At 42.0% G+C, this 18199-nt stretch overlaps 1 long non-coding RNA gene across 1 annotated transcript in view; it reads right to left on the bottom strand.

Moving 5' to 3' along the window:
* Positions 1-6625: 6625 nt before the first annotated feature.
* Positions 6626-18199, bottom strand: part of LOC138739331 (uncharacterized) — a 334221-nt gene continuing 322647 nt past the window's right edge. The window contains exon 10 of the long non-coding RNA XR_011342172.1: positions 6626-6858. This is a non-coding gene — a long non-coding RNA (uncharacterized lncRNA). The remainder of the gene's footprint in view (positions 6859-18199) is intronic.

The raw sequence follows: 18199 nt of genomic DNA on the forward strand, positions 1-18199 counted from the left end.
TGTAAGACAGCTTTAATGAACTAATATGTACACTTAGAGGTCTTGTCTCTCTGCAAGACGAACCTGGAAGGCTCGACTGTAGCTCTGGACTGTTTTATATACAAGGTCATGGGGATGACCCCAGGTGACCTAGTGGAGTAATTACATCTCACCACAATATTGTAGGATAATAATTACATGTATGTGTATGCACGTTTCTTGTTAACAATGTCTATCACTTGTACTGAGGGTTCTGACTATAGATTGCTCCGTTTGGTTAACGGTGGATTTTACTTTCGATCGTTTTATCACAATTTCTTGTCAAAAGCTGCGTGAACAACACTGCAGAGAGAGAACGGTGGCAGTGGTTATAGTCGTGGTGGCTGCAGTGAGTTGTGCCAGATGAGCAGAACAAAGAATCTATTTTATGACAACTGTATTGTTTTTAATGAGTGTTTTTAATTTTTTAATAATTTAAAATGAAATTAATTAGATATTCCATTATATGCAATTAAACTTACAATAAATATAATTAATATATCATTATAATTTACCAAAACCCTTTGTTTTTGATTGTTCCCCTCCTCCGACTGTTGTTAATAATTTAAATATATTGCTATAAGCTATGAAAAGCTCTTGTTTACTGGGGTTGGGGGGGTGGAGAGCAGTTTCCTGGGAAGAGTGAGTTTTTGTAATGCCAGGAGTATAAGAAGTGGTGCAACGCCAGTATTTCAGGCAGTGCGGTAGGACGGAGTTGGCCAGCAGACAGTTAAGTCCTTTCATCAAGCTAGTCGCACTGACTCCATTTCGTAGTACACTATGAAATGTTGCTCTTTGTGAAAGCAGCGCAAGAGCAGCCTTTTAGTGCTGCTCCATCAAAGGGTAAGTTTGAATTTTTCTCCATGGACTTAGCCGGCCTCGAGGTGGAGGCTCAACATGAAACCACCTCGTGAGTGGGGCAGCAGGTCAAAATATCCAACGCCCCACTGAGGGCGCCAAAATCTCCTAAATCCAATGGAAGACTGCATTGTTTGATGCCAAACACGAGTCTCCTGAAACACTCTCAAAACAAAAATCCTCTCCGAAAAAGTACAACACTCCCCCCATCCTCCATCACTTCCTCCCTCAATGAGTCATGGGAATCACTGACCCATGACCACTCAAAATGGGGGATTTTTGATGATCTTGAGAACCTCAAGAACACACAGATACCTAGCATTATCAGTGGAAGAAGTGCATCATTTACCAAACAGTCGCGTATCTGCCTCATCATTCATCTCCTGCCACATCCAAGGCAGCTTCTGCAGGATGAGGCCCAAGAGCTGAATAAAAGGCAAGTAACTATTAATCTGAAGAACAGCATAAAGCAAAAAGATGGCAAATACTTTCAATCTTTGTCAATTCACTTTTTAAAAATTTTCCTTTGTTATGCCGACGAAGACTACAAACCAGCAGTGACTCAGAGCAGCAATGATTCCCTGATGGCACCTTTGAGATTATCTGCAATAAACTGCCCTGGAATTCCAAATTTACTTCCAGCTTGTGGTGAAAGGCTTTTGCATAGATGTATGGACTGGCCTGTCCGAACCTACCTGACCTTCCCCAACCTCTCCCTTGGCTCCTCCCCAGATTTCCCAATATAGGCTGACATGCTCAGACTTGCCCCCTCTTGCTCCTGTACCTGGAACCTGGCCAAGTCGTGTTCAGTTATGCTCAGCTTTTTGATAATTAAAGCCATTTAATCACTCCTTCAGTGTTTTTATCATAAACACCACAAAATCTGTGCAAAAAAAATCTCCTAGCCCCTCACCCTTATACAGTGCCTGTACTGTTTACATATTTTCCCCTTGCAGAACATTTCAATGAAGAATGCAGTGACAGAATCTGCGACTCTGTACATTGTAATATTACTCATGTATGCCTTTTCACATTGTTGATCGAAAATCTTGCTATGCCAAAAGATCTTTGGCTTTTACTCTGAGAGACATCTCCCTGAAACATAGCCTAACATTTCAATTGAAATCCCACATCTACAAACTTTATTCGTGGCAGATCGCGCCAATGCAATGCTATTTTTGACTGGTTAAATGTTAGATTGCAACAATAATGCAGTGATATATTCAGACTGTTTGAGACAGCCATAACCATGACTCCAGTTTTCCATCTGTAGGTTGATACAGTACATCACATCCAAAGTGAGCTAAGTGAGTGTGCTGGGCCTTCGTTCGCTCCATCAGCGGCTACTTTGTAGGCTGAATGCTAGCTCAAGAACAAATGGTGCTTACGATATCAATGAGGGCAATAAAAGGTTATCCCTTTCCCGCAGACTGAATGACGTTACCAACTAAAAAAATACAGCAGCTTCAGAAGGTGACCTGCTGAACCTCAGTCAAATCAGCTGTCAGCTGTCCTTCCTTCTGTAGAGAATAACTCCAGAAAGTATCCCCAGGCTGTAACTAAAGATAAATGACACATCAGTAATCTGGTTGCAAAATGATGATTCAGCAGAATTTTCTAAGGACAAATTGTACTTTCAAGCTTTCTTCTCATCATTTGTTTGGTGCCAAAACAAGCACTATTTCAATATTAAATAAAATGGCCTGTCATCAATTGAAGTTAATAATGGTCAGCAATAGTACCATCTAAAATGATTCATGACAACGTAAGCTGACAGCAATTCACAGCTGGAATCATTTAAGCTAATTGGTGCTGCAAATGAATGAAACCATTTCAATGCCCTCTTTGTCTTTGAGGAAAAGAAAGAACCAACAGTATTTATAGAGCCAACTTAATCTAGATAAAGATGCTTGTCTCACCATTTAACCAGCCCCATTTGCAATGTTTCCATGGATTATCTGCAAGGGCAGAGGTCACAATGTTTGGGCTCTTAATAGTAATTCCTGAATCTTTCCTCATTGTAATCAACTTCTTTAATAGAGCAATGCTACTACTGGAAATTCACAACTATCATATATTCACACTTCTCACCCTTTTTGCTGTAAAAATACACAACACTGAGGTTACAAAGAGAGAATGGAGAATAGAAAATAAGACATTAAAGAATAAGAATGAAAAGATACTAAAGACAGTCACATTATTTTCCTCGTGTGTCTAGAATGAGCTTGTTTGGTAGATACATTGAATTCCATGACACCTTTTCATTTAAGTTTGACGAATAGTACCTTCATTTTCCTGCACAATGCCTCTCACAACTCCTGAAAGCATAATACATTTTGTAAAATGCATTTTTTTTTTGCTTGTAGATTCTGGTTCTGGTTGGAAGTCAGGGGCCCAAGTAAATGGTTTCATACATCACTGACTATATCAAAAATATTAGCATCAGAATCAGGTTTATTGCCATGAGCATGTGTCATGAAATCTGTCGTTTTTCGGCAGCAGTATTGAGCTGGTGTAAAGAAAAAATACAGAAGAATAATAAACCCACCCTCGAAAAAAAAATGGTTAAGCGTTGAGAAAGAAGGTAAAGATCCCCAGAACTAACATCTTCCTTTAAAAACAAATTGCCAGGAACACTCTGTACATTGAACATTTGGTGGAGAAAACTATAGTTCATTATACCACCTGATGAAAGGTTGAATCTCTCCGTGGACCTACTAAGTCTATTTTTTTGCTTTGGATTTCCAATATGTTCAGTTATTTGCTTCAATCTTAGCTTAACTGCCTGGATGCACTAACTGAGTGCATCCGGAGCTGAAAGAAATTTCCTAACTTGAATATTGATGGAAAACACTTGCCACCAAAAACAGAAACAAACTGCATGGACCAGCAGACTGAATATGATGACTAAAAACACAATCCTGGTGAAACTCTGCAGACCAGGCAGTGCACTTTATAGAGAAAAGAAAAAGATGCATAACCAATGAGTTTGGGCACCTGCTCACATTTTGTCCATACTTTGATGAAGGGCTCAAGCCCAAAATGTTAGATATGTATCTTTATCTCCACTGTTTCACCTGCAGAGTTTATCTAGCACTGTGCTTCTACTTCATTCACAATGTCTGCAGACTTTTGTGTTTCGTGGATGAGGTGAAGGTATGGATTGACACTTGGAAGTATGATGTGGTAGCGATTAGTGAAACATGGTTACAGGAGGGATGTGACTGGCAGCTAAATATTCCTGGATTTAGTTGCTTTAGGTGTGATAGAACCAGGGGGGCAAGAGGGGGTGGGGTTGCACTACTTGTTAGAGAAAATATTACAGCGGTGCTTAGGTGCGATAGAATATTGCTGTTTGTCATATATATTAATGATCTGGAGGATGGGGCAGTAAATTGGATTAGTAAATATGCAGATGATACTAAAATAGGAGGAATTGTCGATGATGAAGAGGGTTTTCAAAGATTGCAGAAGGATTTAAACTGCTAAGAGGAGTGGGCAGAAAGATGGCAGATGGAGTTTAATGCTGTTAAGTGTGAGATGCTTAATTTTGGAAAGAATAATCAAAGCAAGACATACGTGGTAAATGGGAGGGCATTGAAGAATGCAGTGGAGCAGAAAGATCTAGGAATAACAGTGCATTGTTCCCTGAAGGTAGGAGTGTATGTAGATAGGGTGGTGAAGAAGGCCTTTAGTATGCTTGCCTATATAAATCAGTGCATAGAATATAGGAGTTGGGAAGTAATGATAAAACTGTACAAGGCATTGGTGAGGCCAAATTTAGAGTACTGTGTGCAGTTCTGTCACCGATTTATAGGAAGGATATTAACAAGATAGAGAGAGTGCAGAGAAGATTTACAAAAATGTTGCCTGGGTTTCAGCATCTGGAATACAAGGAAAGATTGAGAAAATTAGGTCTTTATTCCTTGGAACGTAGAAGGCTGAGAGGGGATTTGATAGAGGTGTTTAAGACAATGAGAGGGATAGATAGAGTTGATGTGGAAAGGCTTTTCCCATTGAGAGTAGGAGAGATGGATACAAGAGGTCATGGGTTGAGAGTTGACAGGCAAAGGTTTAGGAGTAACATGAGGGGGAACTTCTTTACTCAGAGAGGGTTACTGTGCGGAATGGGCTTCCGGGAAAGATGGTGGAGGCAGGGTCAATTTTGTCATTTAAGAAAGAGTTGGATAAGTATATGGATTGGAGGGGGATGGAGGGATATAGGCAGAGTGCTGGTAAGTGGGATTAGAGGAGGGTACTTGGATCAGTGCAGACTAGAAGGGCCAAATTGGCCTGTTTCCGTGCTGTAACTGCTATATGGTTATATGTTATATAATATATTTAGTAGTGGAACCACCATTGTACTCAGAGGATTTCAAGCTTTGCAATGATTTTACATCTCACCTTAATTCCAAAAAAGGTTTGCTCATGAGGCATCCTTTGAATATTTCAGCAAACCTCAATTTTAATCTCATTGGCAACTATACAGGTATTTACTCATAGGCATATCTAGGGTATGGCAGCCAGGGCACATGCCCTTAGCACCACTTGAAGGGGGTGCCACTGTCCTCACCTCACCCACCCAATATTGAACACCCGAGCCAAGCACAACACTGATCCTGTCCGTCACCCCCCATAGAAAATCGTAGGAAAAATAATCTAAATCAATGGTTCTTAACCTTTTTCTTTCCACTCATGTACCACTTTAAGTATTCCCTATGCCATAGGTGCTCTGTGATTAGTAAGGGATTGCTTAAGGTGGTATGTTCGTGAAAAGAGAAAGTTTGAAAACCATTGTTTTAATTGTACCCAATTGACTCATTATGTGCATAGTTTCATAATTCCAAAGAAAATAGGCCAATGACAATTTTTCTCAAGCAAACTATTTCAATAACAATTGGGTCCAGAGCAGTGATTCTCAACCTTGACTTCCCACTCCCATACCACGTTAAGCAATCCCTTACTAATCACAGAGCACCGATGGCATAGGGATGACTTAAAGTGTGAGTGGAAAGAAAAAGGTTGAGAATGACAGATCTAAACAATCTGCAATGTTTGTCAAACTAGATAAAATTTCAATTAAATCACTAACAATAGACTGTGTACACTTAGATGGCATATTCATTTAAAAAAAAAGAAATCATTGAACATGCAGTAGAATCCCCAGTATCCAGAATTCAACCAACCGGCAAAAAAAATAGAGGAAATAAATAAACTTTAGAATAAATTTTAAAAATAAATAAAAGTTTAAAATTGTAAAAGTAAATATTCTTTGAAGCAACACACAACCACTTGGTGAAGCAAACATTCAGCCAGTGGAGTGACTCAGTCATGCCCAGCCTGCTGCAGCTGTTTGAATAAAGTTTCAATAAAATGGCGGTGCCCAGGATGAAGAGCAATCTGATGTCGCTCACCACTGGGGCAACTCTACCAAAGTGTTTCCCTATCCCTTCCTAGTAAGAGTCTCCATCTTTATTAGTCTAAAGTATATTAGTAATTCTTTATCTGTCAATTTGAGGGGGGGGGCAGTAATTATGATGGTGGTTCAGTTAGTGCAACTCCAGTGACCGGGATCCACATTTAAATTTACATTTTGTAAGTTACGAGAATTACATGACCAAAATGAACTTTATGTAATTAAGGTCTACAATACTGATTTTTTTTCAATTACTCTACATTTTGCACTGTCTTTTTTCTTTCAAGTTGTTTATTGTAAGAGCATGTCTCAGTCTACCAGAAAATTCACATATATTGCATCCATGATCCCCATCGGTGCCGGATATTGGGGATTTTACTGTATTCTGGAGCGAGCTGCTTGCTTTTCTAAGTGTTGCAGTTGAGGTCGGAGGTCGGAGGTCAGTCTTCAAATCTCTCTTTCCCCTCTTTCTCTGGGTTTGACATTCTGGTCCTGGGACAACAAGCAAGAAAGTGGTTCCACTTGCATGTTGTGGCTGTGAGAAACTCCAGCGGAGATGAGATTGCCTGAGCATTTTGTAACAAAGAATAAAACTAGTCAGTCTGAACTGCCCATTTGAAAACTGAGTAAAGCCTCCATTCAGTCATTTGTTTCACAGAAAATTAGATGATTTGTTGTGTGGAATGATTCAGTTGATTTCATATCTTAATTTAGACAACAACTGATCTGAGGCATTTTATCTACTGACATGGAAGACCCTGCACTCCAGTGGTTGTCACACTGGAGAATGTGACCCTTGAGTGAATTTCGAGATGAGAAAGAAATGGGCCATTATCTTTGCTCTTTTTAATAAATGCCACCCTTAAGTCAAAGAACTTGTGATTATTATTGTCTTGTTCAGATGAACCATTTGATTAAGGTGCCCAACATGAAAAAGTGTGAAACCATTACTCTAAACCAGCCTTTCTCAACCTTTTCTTGGCTAAGGCCCCCTTGGGACTCTGCTCAAGTTATATGTGCCCCATTCTCTGTGAAGCAGTCAAGTTTAATTGGTTTCTTCTGTACGTCTCACCAACCGATTACATAAAAAAACACAAAAAAATTGTATGATTTCAGTTTCTTAAACATGCTGTGACCCCCACCGCCCCCCAAGGGGAATCATACAGTCCTCATTGAGAACGGCTGCTCTAAATAATCTGAGGGATTATCAGATTAGTCATCAGACAGAAATAAGGACATGCAAAGTACAGAGTTAAACAAAAAATCTGCTGATGCTGTAATTGTTGTTTGATATATGAATGATGGAGAAACAAAGAAGGTCACACTGCATCCATGGGAAGCCAAAGTCCTCTACTGAGGACAGAGTGGTAGGGTGGAGGGTGTTGGGGAGAGGAGGGTGATTGGATCAGTGAAGGGGAAGGATTAGGGGCATTTGGGGAGGAATTGGAGGGATTGGAAGGTCAGAGGGGGAAGGTGGAGGGTGGAGGGTGGGGCAGGGTTTAATAGAGAACTCTTGGATATGGGACACTCTGTCCTCAGTTGATGCCTCATCTTCGTCTTCCTTCGGCCACACCTCATCGAGTTCCGTGCACGCCACAATGCTGAACTCTTCTTCCATTATCTCTGTCTCATTCGCGGGCCAGAATGGGGAGCATGAAGAGTGTCACCACTGATGCATCACCAGCAGTGACCAGCCCAACACGTGACGGATACAACACCACCAGGGTTCTGCACCTTCCACTGAAAATCTGTTTTCCAGCCTAATCCTTCTTCCTCCTCATTTTATTCTTCTGCCAATTCTGGATTTTTATATTTCCAACTGACACTGAGACATAAACTGTCTCGACTTTACCACTCCCCCTCACTTATTCTAATCTCAGCCCCCCTGGAATGCTCTGCACTCCAATCTTTCTACACAACCTCACTATCAAACCCACAGACAAGGGTAGTGCACTGAATCTACCTGGCCAAGGCCAGACAGTAGCTCTCACATGCCTTCTCTTACCCCTTGAAAAGGACCCCACCAAAAATCATTAAGATACCATCTCACCATCTCACGTACTATCACTGACTTCATCAATTCCGGTCATCTACTTCCCATGGCATCTAATCTGATTGTTCTTCAACCCTCCCCTGCCCAGTTCTACCTCCCAGCCAAGATCCACAAACCAATTGTCCTGGTAGACCTATTGTTTCCATGTTCTCCCACTCCACCAACTTAATTTTGACACTCCCCGACCCCCCACTCTGGTTTATTCCCTCCCTACATATATCTGTGATACCTGACATGGGCTTCAACAACTTCCTGTTCTCTGAACTCCACCACCTCATTTTCACCATGGACGTCCAATCTCAATACACTTCCATCCCCCACACCAAAGATTTCAAAACCCTTCTTTCTTTCTCACCGACAGACCCAACCAATCCCCCCTCCACCACTACACTTCTTCGTCAGGCAGAACTCGTTCTCACCCTCATTTGTGCTGCCTCATACACACTTGAAGAGCACATCAACTTCATCCGCTTTGCTGTGAACTTTCACCCCAACCTAAAATTCACATGGTCCATCTCTGGCAACGCTATCCCTTTTTTTCCAATCACACTGATTCCAACTCGGTAGAGAAACTCTTGACAAACCCAATAGCTTCCACAGTTACTTCAACTCTATCCTTTCTCTCAATTCCTCTGTCTTTGCTGCATCTACTACCAGGAAGAGACCTTCATTCCAGATCATCCTTCAAAAAATGTGGTTTCTCCTCTGCTGCCACATCTCCTGTATTTTCCGCACATCTGCCTTGGCCCCCTCTGGACCCAGGCACAAGAAGAACAGAGTTCCCCTTGTCATTACCAGCCTCCACATCCAACATATTATTCTCCTTAATTTCCTACCACCAGGCACATCTTCCCCTCTCCTCCCTCTATCTTCTGCAGGGATCGCTCCCTCATCCACTCATCTATTCAGGTTCAAGATTGAAACACTGGTGATGTATCTTTACCTTTGCTCTATAAAGGCACTGTTTGACCTGCTGAGCTTCCCCAGCATTTGTGTGTTTTTTCATCCATTTCTATCAATCGTCCCTTGCGTACTTACCCCTGGGACCACAGGAAATACTGCAGTTTGACCTCACGTCTCCCCTCACCACCATTTGAGGCTCCAAATTGTCCTTCCAAATGACACAACACTTCACTTGTGATTCTTCAGCGGTCATCTACTGCATCCGATGCTCCTATTGTGGCCTTCTCCATGTCGGAGATATTGGACACAGACTGGGAGGTCGGTTCATTGAGCATCTTTTCTCGGTCCATTGCAATAACAGGGACTTCCCAGAGGCCAACCATTTCAATTCCGTATCCCATTCCCACACCATCATGTCGGTCCATGGCCTTGTGCACTGTCAAACCAAGGCCATTTGCAAACTTGGAAGAACAACTCCTAATATTCTGTCTGGGCACTCTCCAACCATTTAGTATTAACTGACCTCTGATTTCCATTAGTCCCCTCCTCTCTTTCTCTCTTTTACTTTTTCCTCTATCATCTTTCCTCCAGTTTCCGACTCCTTTCCCTCTCCATTCAGAGAATTAGCCCCTCCCCTTATCTCCTCAGCTTTTTTCTCTTCTGCCCTCCCACCCATATCAACCTCTGTTCTATTGATCCATGCTCCTCCTTTGCCCCTTCTTCTCCCCACCCCTGACCATTTTATTCAGGTGCCTGCCTGCCTTTTGCTCACACCTTGATAAAGGGCTCAGGCCCAATACGTTAGTTATACTGTATATCTTTGCTCACCATGGACACTGCATGACATGTTGAGCTTCTTCAACACATTTGTTCATGAAACATGCAAAGTACATGTGGGGATTTTAATAAGGAAATGTCCTCAAGCTATCAGACTCCAAGGATAGACGATGGATTTTTTGAGAGGGTGAGGCTCTGCTGTCTATATCAAAAGAGGGAAAAGCTAAGGATTATATTATATTGTTGACTTTATCAGAGGAGAATCATTTTACTCTAGTCACTATTTGTTTAAAAATAGTCAAGCTTATTATCATCAGATTGCACAAGTACAACCCGATGAAAAAACATTCTCCAGTCCTTGGTGCAAAACATGCAGACACACACTCAGATAACGCACACATACGGACAACAATACATATGTAGGACATATTCAAATATAGAAATAAATAAATATTTTGTGAATATGAGAGTCTCAGATGGTTAGTATGAACAGTTCCTTTGGTCGTTGAGCATTCCCACTGCCTATTTCTCAACCTAATAGCGTTGGTCTGAGACCCACATTGTAACTCTTGCACCATATCTCTTTTATGCTGGAACAGTTGAAAGATGCTGTGTGCAGGGTGGAAGGAGTCCTAATGATTTTGTGAGCCCTCTTCAGATAATGATCCTAGTAGACCTCGTCAATGAGGGGGAGGGAGACTCCAGTGATCCTCTCCTCCACTCTTATGGTCTTGTGGATTAACCTCCGATCCATTTCTCTGCAGCAACTGTAACACACGGTGATGCAGCCAGCCAGGACACTCTTGACAGAGCTCCTATAGAAGGTTGACATGATGGTGGTCGGTAGACTTACTCACTTCATTGTTCTCAGGAAGTGCAGTCACTGTTGCACCTTCCTGACAAGTGAGGAGATGTGTGTCCATGCCAGGTCACTAGTTACGTGAACTCCAAGGAACTTGGTGCTCTCCACTCTCTCCACCTCAGAGTTATTGAGGTCATTCCTGGTCCTCCTGAAGTCCACGGTCATCTCTGTCTTGCCCACGTGGAGGCTCACATTGTTACTCTTGCACCATATCATGAGATTTTCCACCTCTTCTCTGTAGTGCGACTGATCACTGTTGTATCATCTGCAAATTTGATGACACCGTTAGAGCTGGATCTGGTGATGCAGTCGTAGGTCAGTAGCATGAGCAGGAGTGGGTTGAGGACATAGCCTTGAGGTGCGCCACTGCTCAGCATGATGGTGCTCAACATTCTGCTACCAACCCAGATAGACTGTGGTCTTTCCATTAGGAAGTCCAGAATCCAGTAACAGTGAGAGGTGTTTAATCCTAGTGAGGCCAAGCTGAAGTCAATGAACCACAGCCTAGCATATGAAGTGTCATTCTACAGGTTGGTCAGGATGGTGAAGGGGCAAAGCTATAGCATCATCAGTGGAAAGTTTCTTCTATAGACAAATTGAAATGGGTCCAGCGTCTCAGGTGTACTTTGAATCATTCCATCACCACAGGGCGGTGGTCATTGAGACCTGTTACTGTCACCCTCTTGGGTATCAGGATGATGGTGGCTGTCTTGAAACCTGAAGGGACAATGGATTGCTGCAGTGAGGGGTTGAAGATGTCTATGAAGACCTCTGTTAAATGGTCTGCACAGTTCTTCAGTACCTAACCTAAAATTTGGGCATGTTGTTTGGTCCTTAAATTAATATTGTTCCTCCCTCACTGACAGATTTCTAAGCATGTAATGAACGTGAAAGAAGGAGCCACTTGTAAGTGTAATCCAGATGAAACAAATCTATTAATTGTCAAATGTCAAAAAAGCACATGAATCCAGGCATATTCAGGTTACACCTCCAACTTTATCATACCTGCAAAACCTTTCTGAAAAACATTCAGAGATATTGCAAAAATAGCCTATGTTTAAGTTTTACCTTTTATCATTGAGTCAGAAATTTAAAAATTCAAATATATTGTGACAGATCTGCTGTGCAGCTTCCAACTGAGATTAAAGCCAAGGAGAGTCATTCCATGTCTCCTGTTGCCTAATAACTTGCTCTGCTGATCAAAATGTTATTGTCTGAGGATTTGAGTTTCTATTGAACAGCTGTTGTTGGGGAGTAGACCAATGATGTTGCAATATTTCTCTTGAAAATGACGGAAGTTACTGCGAGGAGCTAATTGGGAACTTCTAAGTCTTCTAAAGTGGAAATGGTAACTTTAAACACATGAATAAATCATTTCTTTTAAAAGTGCTGTGTTTGTGTGATCCAGATCCTTAGGTGAAAGATTAATTCCTCTGCTTTTTGAAAGGTGGACCAGGAATGCAATATGTATTGCACATCCACTGCTGCAATGCTTTTTGAACACTTTTGCAGTGTACCAGTTCACTCTATTGGTCCACTATTGCTGTAATCTGCTCAGATACAGTGGTGCAAGAGGAACAACCTTGAGTCTCAACGTGGAAATGTTAAAGGAGATGATTGTGGATTTCAGGACAAAGGTCCACTCTTCACTACATACCAATGGCTCCGTAATAGAGAGAGTGGCGTGCACATTGATGGATGGTTTATCCTAGACCCATAACACCACATTATTAGTCAAGAAGGCAGCAGCGTCTACACTTCTAGGAAGGTCGAGAAGGGAAAGGCTACCAGCCACCATCCTAATAACATTCTACAGGGGCACAATAGAGATGTCCTAACTGACTGCATCATCATTTGGTATAGTAGCTGCAATGAATCAGACGGGAGGTCAGTATGGAGGGTGATTAAAATTGCTGAGAAGATCACTGGGATCTCCCTTCCTTCTATCAATGTGTTATGAACCGCACGTAACGAGCAGCAATTGACATTGAACCAGACAGTGTTTAATTTTAAACCACAAATATTATTTCTTACTCTTAAACTATAGTCTTAACTCCTAAAGTATCCTTAACACTACATCTTTCCCCATATATGCACAAAAGCCTAGTGTATGCCAGCGGGGGAGGGGGTGTGTGCGTGTGTGTGTGTGTGTGTGTGTGTGTGTGTGTGTGTGTGTGTGTGTGTGTGTGTGTGTGTGTGTGTGTGTGTGTGTGTGTGTGTGTGTGTGTGTGTGATAGACCCAAACCATTACAGTACAGGCCAAAATCCAGAAAGTTACTTCAAGGTTCAGTCTTTTAAATTCAGTGTTGAAGCGAAGGCCTTTGAAATTTGATGCTCAGAATTAATGATGAACTAATAGGAAGACTGGAGATGCGGCTGCTAGACTCACAAATTCTTCTTGTGTTGCCTTTGAAGAAATGTCCATCCAGACAAGCTGTGGTCATGCACTCCTGGTCTTTTTATAGGCAAGACTCGAACTGGGTGGCCTCAATGAAGCTTCCAAGACCCTGTCACTGTTCTCTCCAAGTAACTTCATGGCTAATCACAGTTAAAATGAAGCAGTCTCTCCAAGTGTTCTTCACTGTTAGTCACATTCAAAATGAAGCACTTTGCTTCCCAAAAAGACCCTCTTGGCATAGGTCAATCCACCAAAAAGGCTCAGTTATTCACAGAACATACTTTGCTCTGAATTCCGCAAAAATGGTTGGCTACAAGAGCTGCTTCAAAAAACTGCTTTCTCTTCAGCAGCCAATAGCCAATAGACAATAGGAGCTGGAGTAGGCCCTTCGGCCCATCGAGACAGCACCGCCATTTTACAGATCATGGCTGATCACTACTATCAGTACCCCTTTCCAGCCTTATCCCCATAACCCTTAACTCCTTTGCCCACTAGAGTCTTATCTAACTCTCTTTTGAACATAATCAGCGAATCTGCCTCTACCTCCCTCTGTGGCAGAGCATTCCACAGATTCACACTTCTCTGGGTAAAAAAATGTTTTCTCATCTCCGTCCTAAAGGGCCTACCCTGTATTCTTAAACTATGCCCTCTAGTCCTCGTCTCCCCCATCATTGGGAACAAGTAATCAGACTTCACCCTGTCTATCCCCCTGATAATTTTGTATATCTCAATCATGTCCCCCCTCATCCTTCTAAACTCCATCGGATACAAGTCCAGTTTTTCTAGCCTTTCAGCATATGTCAACTCTGCCATCCCTGGAACTAACCTTGTAAATCTGTGCTGCACACCCTCTATAGCTAGTATGTCCTTCCTCAAAATTGGAGACCAGAACTGGACGCAATACTCCAGGTGGGGTCTCACCAGGGCCCTGTACAACTGCAGAAGGGCGTCTCTGTTCCTATACTCCAATCCCCTCTTTATGAAAGCCAACATGCCATTTGCCTTCTTCACAGCTTTCTGAACCTGCATGTTAGCCTTCAGTGACCGGTGGACAAGTACACCCAGATCCATTTGCACCTCCCCACTCCCTAGCTTATCTCCATTTAAATAATGGTTCTCGCTTGGAAAATCAGTGTCTTTGAATGTGTATCCAATCTAGAACAGAATGTGACAAGCCTTCCCTGAGATCTTCCAATGTATCAAATTATCACTGGGCTATGACTTGTGCTGTGCTTGTATGAAATGTTAAATGTTAACTGTGACCATTCAGTCCCTTCTGTCTAAACTATCCCTTACAGTGATAATTCCATTTTAGTAAAATGGGAGCTCGTAATAATGATATATATAGGGAGCGGTGCTTAAAGAAGGGCTCATAGAATTATTGAGGACCCTTGCCATCCAGTATTTTTGAGATACTGCCATCTAAGAAAAAGTACAGGAGCATAAAAAATAGGACTGCTAGGCTGGGAAACAATTTCTTCCAGCAAGTGGAGAGCCTGTTGAACAATTCTAGAAACCCATAAATTATTTCTCTACATGTTTATTTTGGATAGCTATAATATATATATATATTTGAAATATATTAATGACATATATATAATATATACGGATTATTATATACATTTATTCTATATATGACATATATAGTATAATTGTATACAGTATGTATATTACTTATATATATATAGTATAATCTGAACCCTTCTCCATTAACAATGGCGTGAAGCAAGGCTGTGTTCTCGCACCAACCCTCTTTTCAATCTTCTTCAGCATGATGCTGAACCAAGCCATGAAAGACCCCAACAATGAAGACGCTGTTTACATCCGGTACCGCACGGATGGCAGTCTCTTCAATCTGAGGCGCCTGCAAGCTCACACCAAAACACAAGAGAAACTTGTCCGTGAACTACTCTTTGCAGACGATGCCGCTTTAGTTGCCCATTCAGAGCCAGCTCTTCAGCGCTTGACGTCCTGCTTTGCGGAAACTGCCAAAATGTTTGGCCTGGAAGTCAGCCTGAAGAAAACTGAGGTCCTCCATCAGCCAGCTCCCCACCATGATTACCAGCCCCCCCACATCTCCATCGGGCACACAAAACTCAAAACGGTCAACCAGTTTACCTATCTCGGCTGCACCATTTCATCAGATGCAAGGATCGACAATGAGATAGACAACAGACTCGCCAAGGCAAATAGCGCCTTTGGAAGACTACACAAAAGAGTCTGGAAAAACAACCAACTGAAAAACCTCACAAAGATAAACGTATACAGAGCCGTTGTCATACCCACACTCCTGTTCGGCTCCGAATCATGGGTCCTCTACCGGCACCACCTACGGCTCCTAGAACGCTTCCACCAGCGTTGTCTCCGCTCCATCCTCAACATCCATTGGAGCGCTTACATCCCTAACGTCGAAGTACTCGAGATGGCAGTGGTCGACAGCATCGAGTCCAAGCTGCTGAAGATCCAGCTGCGCTGGATGGGTCACGTCTCCAGAATGGAGGACCATCGCCTTCCCAAGATCGTGTTATATGGCGAGCTCTCCACTGGCCACCGTGACAGAGGTGCACCAAAGAAAAGGTACAAGGATTGCCTAAAGAAATCTCTTGGTGCCTGCCACATTGACCACCGCCAGTGGGCTGATAACGCCTCAAACCGTGCATCTTGGCGCCTCACAGTTTGGCGGGCAGCAACCTCCTTTGAAGAAGACCGCAGAGCCCACCTCACTGACAAAAGGCAAAGGAGGAAAAACCCAACACCCAACCCCAACCAACCAATTTTCCCCTGCAACCGCTGCAATCGTGTCTGCCTGTCCCGCATCGGACTTGTCAGCCACAAACGAGCCTGCAGCTGACGTGGACTTTTTACCCCCTTCATAAATCTTCGTCCGCTAAGCCAAGCCAAAGAAGTATAATTATATACAGTAAATATATTTTTATATTTATTTTATATATATATATATTTCCAGTTGTATGTTGGGTGTACTGTGTGCCTGAGTGTGTGCACTATTGTCTGGAGATCTGCTGTTTAGTCAGGTTATCTGTGTATAATCAGATGACAATAAATTTGAGTTTGAGGTGCTACTACAGTGGACATTACTGTGGAGTTTATTTTCTAGGGATAACAACTGACAAAGGTTGTGGCTCATCCTGACTGGTGAGAAGTTCTGTAACCCACAACCCTGTACAGACAGTAAAATATGAAATGGGTATGATTACAGAATTGCTTTCATGATTCCCTGGCCAGTTATGAACTCACACCAAATTATTCATGCTGGAAAGAAACATTCGAGTGAAAATTATTGGTTTTGGAAACTCTGTGGCCTTCCAGTCTGTTAAATTTGGAAGCAAATATGAAAAGAAATCTGCTCTTGCTTTTGTTGCTGTTACTAACCTATAATGTGTACAGCAAGTTGGGAAAACAGTTAATTGATGAAACCAGAGAGATAATTTGTAAAACATGGAGTCAACATTGAATGGCTTTGTTACACATTATACGATAGCAACAACGGCCTCATATTGGGAACTGGGCTTAGAAGTAACAGCTTCACTAAAAAGCACAGGCGCAGAAGTTACAGTGAAATGAATCTGCAAGAAGAAAACTAAAAACTGCCTGGGGGTTGGGATGTTTGAGGATTGGCTGCAAGGTGCACGAGGATTTTCTGTTTACAGGGTCTTGAGTTATTTCTCAAGATTATTTTTGTAAGCAGGGAAAAGGAAGCTTATGGAATGTCCTAAGTTTCCACTCTATGAACTATTTTCTCCATTAATATATCCAGATACAGTAAAACTTGGAAAATCAGCTGTCCAATTGTCCAGCATCTGGCTCCAAATACTGATGCTCCTGTTCACTTCAATGCTGTGGGACCAAATCATTACATTGAGCTCCCATCAACACACTAGGGCCCTGGTTCCCAATATCCCCAGTTCCCATACTCCATCTTGTACTCCCTTTAAATTCACCTAGTTCTGTTTCCCATGCTCCCCAGAAACTCACTGAGCCCTTGTTTCTACACTCCACTGAAACTCACTGGGTTCTATTTTTAACATTCCCTTTATTTAAACCTACTGACTTCACAGAAAAGTGTATTACACCACAATATCTAGTGAGAGCTTTGTTCAACTGGCTTCAAATGAGTCATCAGATATTAGATATTATCTGTGCTCATTTTCCTCTGCTATTTACAAAACTTGACAAGTGGGATTGGGGACATTTGGTTTGCAAAGTTAACTGCCTCTTTAATCACTCAAGCATCAATATTTGGTTTCAGAATTTGAATTCAAAAGAAGTTTCCCATATCTCATTCTCCCAATGTTTTCTGTCAACAAATAGAACCTGATCTGGAGCAGATTTATGCAAGACTTTTATTTTTTTCCAACATTGCTTCAGGGAAGTTTAGTTAGGAAGGTTGTAGAAATCTGAAGCAGAAGAGAAGTGAATCATATTGAACAACATTTCATGTAACTCTGGATCACAATTTTACTGCATCAAAGGTATGTTATCAAAGGAAAAGAATGGAAAACCATATGAGGTTTTTTTTAATGGAAGGTTCACAGGGTGGAATTGGATATCTCCATAACTCCCATATGTCTACCTTTCTGAAGTGTTAATCAGTTTAGAAAATACCAATAGTTTTCTCAGCGCTACCAGTAGCTTAGAGTGGTGCGCTGTGGTGCAGCAAGCAAACACAAAAACACAGAAAAGTAGGTACTACAGGCTTTAATCCATTAAAAGTCTGTACACCAGTTTCAGTCCCGATGGCTCCACGGCCCAGGAGGGGCTGGCTCAGGTTTATATCCAGGATAGTTGATTGACAGCTGGCCAGGTGGAGTCAAGCCCCTTCAGTGGCCTTCCTGCAGGTACAGAGGTCGCCCCCTGCAGTACACTGGTTGTCATATCACCACACTTATGTATTCA

Source organism: Narcine bancroftii, chromosome 7 (assembly GCF_036971445.1).
Source record: "Narcine bancroftii isolate sNarBan1 chromosome 7, sNarBan1.hap1, whole genome shotgun sequence".
In the NCBI taxonomy this organism is placed as follows: domain Eukaryota; kingdom Metazoa; phylum Chordata; class Chondrichthyes; order Torpediniformes; family Narcinidae; genus Narcine; species Narcine bancroftii.